This window comes from Salmo salar, chromosome 02 (genome assembly GCF_965601325.2).
Source record: "Salmo salar chromosome 02, fSalSal1, whole genome shotgun sequence".
In the NCBI taxonomy this organism is placed as follows: domain Eukaryota; kingdom Metazoa; phylum Chordata; class Actinopteri; order Salmoniformes; family Salmonidae; genus Salmo; species Salmo salar.
The window spans coordinates 55,964,331-55,971,959 of record NC_138292.1 but is presented as its reverse complement, the minus strand read 5'-3'; the positions used below and the strand labels follow the sequence as shown (position 1 = coordinate 55,971,959).

Here is a 7,629-nt window from a genome sequence, read left to right as displayed (position 1 = left end):
AGTTAGTTCCCTGCTTAATGTCATGTTGAAGGACAGCTCTTGGAACAACCATTCTGGGAAAAACCAGAGGTTTCTAGTAAATATTAATTGTTAACGCCACGGCGGCCATAAAACTCAAGATCATGGGGAGGAAATCAATTGCGGTACTACAGCATGAGACCCTAAATAACAGACGATCTCTTCATGCAAAGCTGAGAGAAGAAGGAAAGCTCAGTATGTGAGGTTATTTTGTTTTGAGATTTAAGGAATGTAAAAACACCACTATGATGGATGGATTGTCTATAGAGGCTTGGGTGTGGTGGTTTGGATGGCAAGCTGATGCCAAATACCAGCCTGTACCCGGTGTGCCAGCCTCCCAGTCAACTCTGAACTCAAAGCAAGTTGGGCTATAAGATTGTTTACAACAAAAAAACGACCCAAGCTTCCATCGCATCATGTGTTGTTTTGTACCATTATGACTCATGGATTACTGTCAAGCCATTCAAATCCATCCCTAAAATGCTTGTCAAGCTAATCTTTGAGATAATCTTTCTCTGCTCACATTTGTCTAACTGCAGAACAAGACAACAGGCTGTGATCGGGTTGAAAAGTTTGAGTTGAAAAGTTGAGGGTAGACATTAGGGCGTTATTAGAGTTCAAGCCAGTTTGCCAGGAGGGAGATGGGACAGCCTGTTCTTTCGCCATGAGATTTACGACCAATGTGAGCATTCTATTGTGTGATCAATTTGACTGGGTGGGACAGTGTTACTGTAGTGTTTCACCATCCGATCTGATAGACATAGTCTTAGATTGGCCTGATACACTATTAGGTAACACTTTATTTGAATAGGCCATCTGTAGATGCTCTAAAGACTATTTGCAGACTATCAGTAACATTTCAAATATCTATCTACCAACCATAACCCTAGACCTACCCCCAACCTTAACCCTTATTCAGGCTGTATCACATCCGGCCGTCCCATAAGGCAGCGCACAATTGGCCCAGCGTTGTCCTGGGTTTGTAAATAAGAATTTGTTCTTGACTGACTTGCCTAGTTAAATAAAGGTTAAATAAAAACAAATTAAATTATTATAACCCTAGCCCTGACCCTTACCTAAACCGTAACCTTAGCAAGCAGCTGCTTATGAACAGATAGTTTGTTGATAGTATGATCATCTGTAGAACATCTACAGATGGACTATCCACACTATCCAAATAAAGAGTGACACACTACTGTCCTTGGAGAGCCTTGTTGCTGGAGAGTTGAGTAGAGAGAGAGGCCACTGAGGACATTCTCCCGACAGTCCTTCCTACAAGCACATACTTACACAGACAACATTACAGACACTCTTCAGCCACCCACAGTATTACTCTCACACAACCAGTCCAAAGAAATAACACACGTTTAGTAACACTACCTCTTCAGCAATCTAAAATGACCAGATACTCTTGATTTTAAAAAAATGACAGCCTACCAAAAGGCCTCCTGCGGGGATGGGGGCTGGGATTCAAAATAAATAAAATAAAATACAAATGTAGTGAAATGTGTTGTTTTACAGGGTCAGCCATAGTAGTATGACACCCCTGAAGCAAATTAGGGTTAAGTGTCTTGATCAAGCGCACATCAACAGATTTGACACCTTATGGGCTCAGGTATTTGAACCAGCAACCTTTCCGTTACTGGCCCAACACTCTAACCGCTAGGCTACCTTCCGCCTTGCCACCAAGTTTACTATGTAAGAGCATTCTCTCATCAGCTTTCCCTATCAGCTCAGCACATGGAGATGCCACAGGGCTGGGCGTGGCAGGAGTGGGTTGAGTATATTCAAACATCTCCCGTGGGACTGAGACCCAACAGCACAGATCTTCTGTTTACCCCTGGAGCTGATTAACACTCTCTCTATGAACCTCTGGCCTGCCGTACAATCTCCGGAGGCTTGTTTTAAATCATGTAAACACACACGAGAACACACGTATACAGGCATTACAAGCAAAACAGGCTGCTTGACAGATATGCTCGGGTACTAATTCTCTCCTCTGTATATTGAACACTGACTACATTACAAGGACCAAACATTGTCTATGCAGATTGTGGAACACCCACCAACCTGAAAACAGTGACACATCACTTTGCATTGAACCAAACTGACTGTGCTTGAGCAGCTAAAAGGAGAAACCCCCTCAAAAATCAACAAAGCAACCAAAAAGCATGTCCTCGGAGTAATCTGTCTCTCTCTTTCTGGCAGGAAGTCACTGAGTCACTGAGGTAATGGTGATAGCCCATGCCAAAAAGGCGAGCAGTCACCATACTTACACTTAGAACCCCCCAGAGGTATTCAGCTGTGGGAGTTTATCTGTCACACTCTCCTCTCCTGTGCTAATACGATCTTTCACCTGCTGTCCACCCACGTCTCCACCCCTGTTTTCCTCTTCTCTCCTCCTTCCATCCATCCTTTCAGCCATCCGGACGAGCTGGGGGAGAAAGAGATGGCATACGTGCAGAGAGAACTGCAGCCCGTGGAGAAGTGAGGCTCCCCGCGCTGTCAGGGATCGGTTCCAGGTACATTGCTACAGTAAAGTTGGATGTACGCCAGACCGACATAGCCTTCTGAAACACGCACCTGTCATCCTCTTCGGCCTCTAACGGAGTTCACCTGCAATTTGTGAGTAAACAATACAGTTTGTTGTGTCTGTAGTAAAGGTGTAGTTCAAAGAGGGGTTTAAATGATGCTGTGGGAAAGCATACCTACATCAAAGACCATCAAGCACAGTAGGCATACTGTGCACCAGTCAAAATTCTGGACACAACCACTCATTCAAGGGTTTTTCTTTATTTTTACTATTACTAAGACATCCAAACTATGAAATAACAAATATGGAATCATGTAGTAACCACAAAAAAAGTGTTAAACAAATCAAAATATATTTTAGATTTTAGATTCTTCAAAGTAGCCACCCTTTGCCTTGATGACAGCTTTGCACACTCTTGGAATTCTCTCAACCAGCATCACCTGGAATGCTTTTCCAACAGTCTTGAAGGAGTTCCCACATATGCTGAGCACTTGTTGGCTGCTTTTTGTTCACTCTGCAGTCAAACTCATCCCAAACCATCTCAATTGGTTTGAGGTTGGGTGATTGTGGAGGCCAGGTCATCTAATGCAGCACTCCATCACTCTCCTTATTTGTCAAATAACCCTTACACAGCCTGGAGGTGTGTTGGGTCATTGTACTATCAAAAAACAAATGATAGTCCCACTAAGCCCAAACCAGATGGGATGGCATATCGCTGCAGAATGATGTGGTAGCCATGCTGGTTAAGTGTGCCTTGAATTCTAAATAAATCACAGACAGTGTCACCAACAAAGCACCCCCACAACATTACACCTCCTCCTCCATGTTTCACGGTGGGAATTACACATGCGGAGATCATCCGTTCAGCTACACTGCATCTGACAAAGATCTCAAATGTGGACGTGTTTCTTGGCCCAAGCAAGTGTCCTTTAGTCGTGGTTTCTTTGCAGCAATTCGACCATGAAGGCCTGATTCAAGCAGTCTCCTCTGAACAGTTGATGTTGAGATGTGTCTATTATTTGGGCTGCAATTTCTGAGGCTAGTAACTCTAATGAACTTATCCTCTGCTGCAGAGGTAACTCTGGGTCTTCCTTTCCTATGGCGGTCCTCATGAGAGCCAGTTTCATCATAGCGCTTGATGGTTTTTGCGACTGCACTTGAAAAAACGTTTAAGTTCTTCACTTTTTCTGCACTCACTGACCTTCATGTCTTAAAGTAATGATGAACTTTCTCTCTTTGCTTATTTGAGCTGTTCTTGGCATAATATGAACTTGGTCTTTTACCAAGTAGGGCTATCTTCTGTATACCACCCCTACCTTGTCACAACACAACTGATTGGCTCAAAAAAATTAACTTTTAATAAGGCACACCTGTTAATTGAAATGCATTCCAGGTGACTACCTCATGAAGCTGGTTGAGAGAATGCCAAGAGTATGCAAAGCTGTCATCAAGACAAAGGATGGCTACTTTGAAGAATCTCAATATAAAATATATTTTGATTTGTTTAACACTTTTTTGGTTACTGTGTTATTTCATAGTTTTGATGTCTTCACTATTATTCTACAATGTAGAAAATAGTCAAAATAAAGAAAAACTATGGAATGAGTGGGTGTGTCCAAACTTTTGACTGGTACTGTAAATAAGAGGTCAAGGTCTATAGATAAGGTTCAAGTTTAACCATATCTATGTAACAGTGTAGGTTCCGTCCCTCTCTTCGCCCCAACCTGGGCTCGAACACATCAACAACTGACACCCACGAAGCATCGTTACCCATCGCGCCACAAAAGCTGCGGCCCTTGCAACGTAAGGGGAAACCCTACTTCAAGTCTCAGAGCGAGTGACGTCACCGATTGAAATGCTATTAGCGCGCACCACCGCTAACTAGCCATTTCACATCGGTTACATGTACATATCACTAGTTGCTCCAACAGGTGGAGAAAGAGCATGAGAAAGACACAGGCTTGTTATGGGAACGGGTTCAGGAAAAAGTATAAGACCTGCTCCCTCTGGTTTCAATCCAGTAAATTAGTCAAATTAGAATCTGGAACCGCTCTTCCCCAAATGCATCTGGCTGCTAGTCTTTGTGTTTCCATGGTAATACCAGTGAAGCTTCCTGGATGGTAGGCATCAATAACCACCCAATCAGAGTTTAGGCTTAGTGCTAGTGAGGTGCCGCAGGCTCCGGGGCCCGCATTCACAAAAAGTCTGAGTAGGAGTGCTGCTAAAGGATCAGTTTTGCCTTTTAGATCATAATGCATACGATTATATGGACAGGAGTCATATAAAAACACTTTTTCTGAAACACTTTTTAATACGGGCCCTGGATTTACTACACAGAGACTTGGTATGACTGTAGTAGTGGATACTTTAAACAAGTGTCCAGGAGTCGAGCCAAAAGCATTTTAGTCCCAGGTGGCAGTGCATCAGGCTAGCTAGGCACGCTAAACTCTCATGGCTAACACATGTGTTTTATAGTTCAGTCTATGTACTTATACAAGACAGTCTACTGGTTTAAACTTTCTGGTTGAAATTCCTCTTTTCAGATCCTCAGGCAGCAGCAACCAGTTGTGAAGACACGGAGAAGGTGACAGGTGAGAGACCAATTATTCTAGTCTAGTCTTTTCTGATTTCCAAAAGTGTTCTCTATATTACTCATCCATATAACCCCACTAATAGCTACAGTTTGTAATAATTATGATTCAGCAGCAGTGCTAGGACAGTAAATCATTAAATCTGTCTTCACATCAATAATGGGTCTTTCTTTTGTCAGATCCTTTATAATGCAGAGAGAAATAAATAGATACTCTTTCCCATAGATCAAAGCCTTCTCTGTTATATGGCCAGCCCAATTACACAGATAATTGAGGTTGAAGTAGCTTTTCAGATATTTGAAGTTGACTAAGTCAGAGATGGTTTAGCCTTACAGGATCGTGACTAGGGGCAGGACGTACTGAATGGCAATGAAAGAGCCTTGCCCTAACCAGAGGAACTCGACTCTAGCACACAGTGCAGAGTATCAATGTCTCGACTCAAGTTGCAAATACAGAAACAGTGTCGGTCACCTGAGACTGATAAGAGGGGGTGGTCTGGCCAGAAACCCCCAGCTCTGTTTGGGCCATTTCCAAACACCAGTGGACTGGGACTGTCTGGGAGTCAGAAGGGAGAGAGCGGATGCTTCTTCAGCATGCCTGGAGCAGAGGATAGAAGGGTGGCTTGTGCTCGCCTGCCAGGGCACTGGAGAGACGTGAGGGAGTGGAGCATAGAGAAGAGACAGAGCCACAGAGTAAGAAATATCTCACCTGAAACTTTCTTTTTCCATCTCTCACCTGCACAATCTCTCTGTGTTTTCTCATCTCAGGCAAACTACCAACACTACATTGTTGTGCGTGTCTGCCACGACCTCTCTAAGGGTTACAACTATACCTTGGAAGGGTTTTACTCTTATGTTATGCTACCTTTATTGATACTGTTGATCAGCCTCTGTATTGTATGCACTGCTATGTCATTTTTGTAGTATGTGACTGTGTGATGAGGTAACTTAGAAATGTCACTTCATCAAGACTTGAGACTTCTGGGTCACAAGAACCAAGGGTACTGCGGAAACTGCTCCCTTTGCAAAACTAGGTCTAGTGTGATAAAATGTGGCATAAAGAGATTCTGTTTTGCAACAACGTCTTGCTCTCTTTGAATGATTCATGTCCTTGCGTGTCAGCTGCTTATCATCCCCTTGTCTGCCTGATCTCTCTTTTTCCTTTCCATCTCTACCTCTCTCTCTTTCACAGATGTGGGTCCAGGATGTCGAAAATGTCCTCAGTTCAATGGCTAGGCAACTGGTGAGTCGATCCAAGTCTCTGTGTGATTTTGTGATTACCACTACTCTAGCGGACATCTGTGTTGTTTGAAGTTGAATTCTGGAACGTGTTTCAAAGGACGACTTCGCCATTCCCTGTACAGGAATATTTACACAGTGATTTATCCTGTCAGCTGATAAAGACTTTGAACCATGTGGTAAAGGAGATACGTCTACAGCCTGACAACTTCATACTCAGTAGACAAAATGGTTACAGTTTGTAATAGTATCAAAAAATGTGTTTGCAGGATGGTCTCGTGGATTTTAACCTGTGTCACACCATTGTTGCAGACAGTAGCGTTAGTAAGTTAGCTAGTCAGCAGCTAACTTACAAACTAACTGCCTCTCTCTTCCCTCTCCCAGTGTGCTTCCCTGGATAAATATCCTCGCCACGAGCCTGGGGATGGCTCAAACCACTTCTCCCCTTCCTTCCAAGACTGGTTTGCCTCCCGTCATCCAGCCCTTACTTACAGACAGCTGTAGGTCCTCTGCACCCACAGACTGAAGAGCCATGGAACATATTGCTCAGCAGCTAAAATGGACAATGGCAAAATTAAGCCTTCATTGTTGATTGATTTGAAATGTTTATTGGTGTGAATCATCTAGAAACCACCATAGATAGTGCTGCCACAGAGGAGGAGTCAAAGATATTCAGTTATATGCCAGAGACACCAAAGCTCATGAAAATACATTTCTACCCTTGTCTGACTCTCTCCATTTCAGGACATGCATTGAAAGCAAAGAGGAACAAAGGGGATGCAACCGTTCCAAAGCATGATGTGTACTCCTCTATGATAAGTTGCTGTTTGACATTCTGGAGAGGTGTAATCATATAAAGAAAAAGATGTCTTCCAAGAGTTACACTCCAATAAAGGATGATGATAAGTCAAACAGAGACCAGAGTTTACAGTCTGGCCTTCTCTGGTCCAAGAGGCTAGAGACCAATTCTTCCCTCACGCAATCCTCCCCTCAATTAAATAAACTTGTGATTTATCTGAGCTTCTCTCTGTTGTATCTTTGTCTGAAAATGTTGGAAATCTGCCAGTGGAAACAGAACACACATATCAGTCTGTAAACCTGCAGACCACTTGACTAAGTATCCATTTGAGAAGTTATTGATTCTATTGGAGGCTCTGTGGCATAGGAGGGAATGGGACTGTGTGGTTGGTAGTTGAATGATTTCTTGGAAGCAGATATGATTTGGTGTCTATATATAGGGTCTCAACAG

At 43.2% G+C, this 7,629-nt stretch overlaps 1 long non-coding RNA gene across 2 annotated transcripts; it reads left to right on the top strand.

Annotated features, from left to right (window-relative positions):
- The first annotated feature begins 2,504 nt into the window (after positions 1–2,504).
- LOC106588249 (uncharacterized) lies at positions 2,505–7,399 on the top strand. 2 transcript variants are annotated; one of them, XR_001324612.3, is made up of 5 exons: positions 2,505–2,643; positions 5,095–5,142; positions 5,646–5,834; positions 6,334–6,384; positions 6,765–7,399. It is a non-coding gene; the product is annotated as an uncharacterized LOC106588249 (long non-coding RNA). The 2 variants fall into 2 exon arrangements; XR_001324613.3 differs by having other exon boundaries at positions 5,470–5,834.
- Positions 7,400–7,629: the final 230 nt, after the last annotated feature.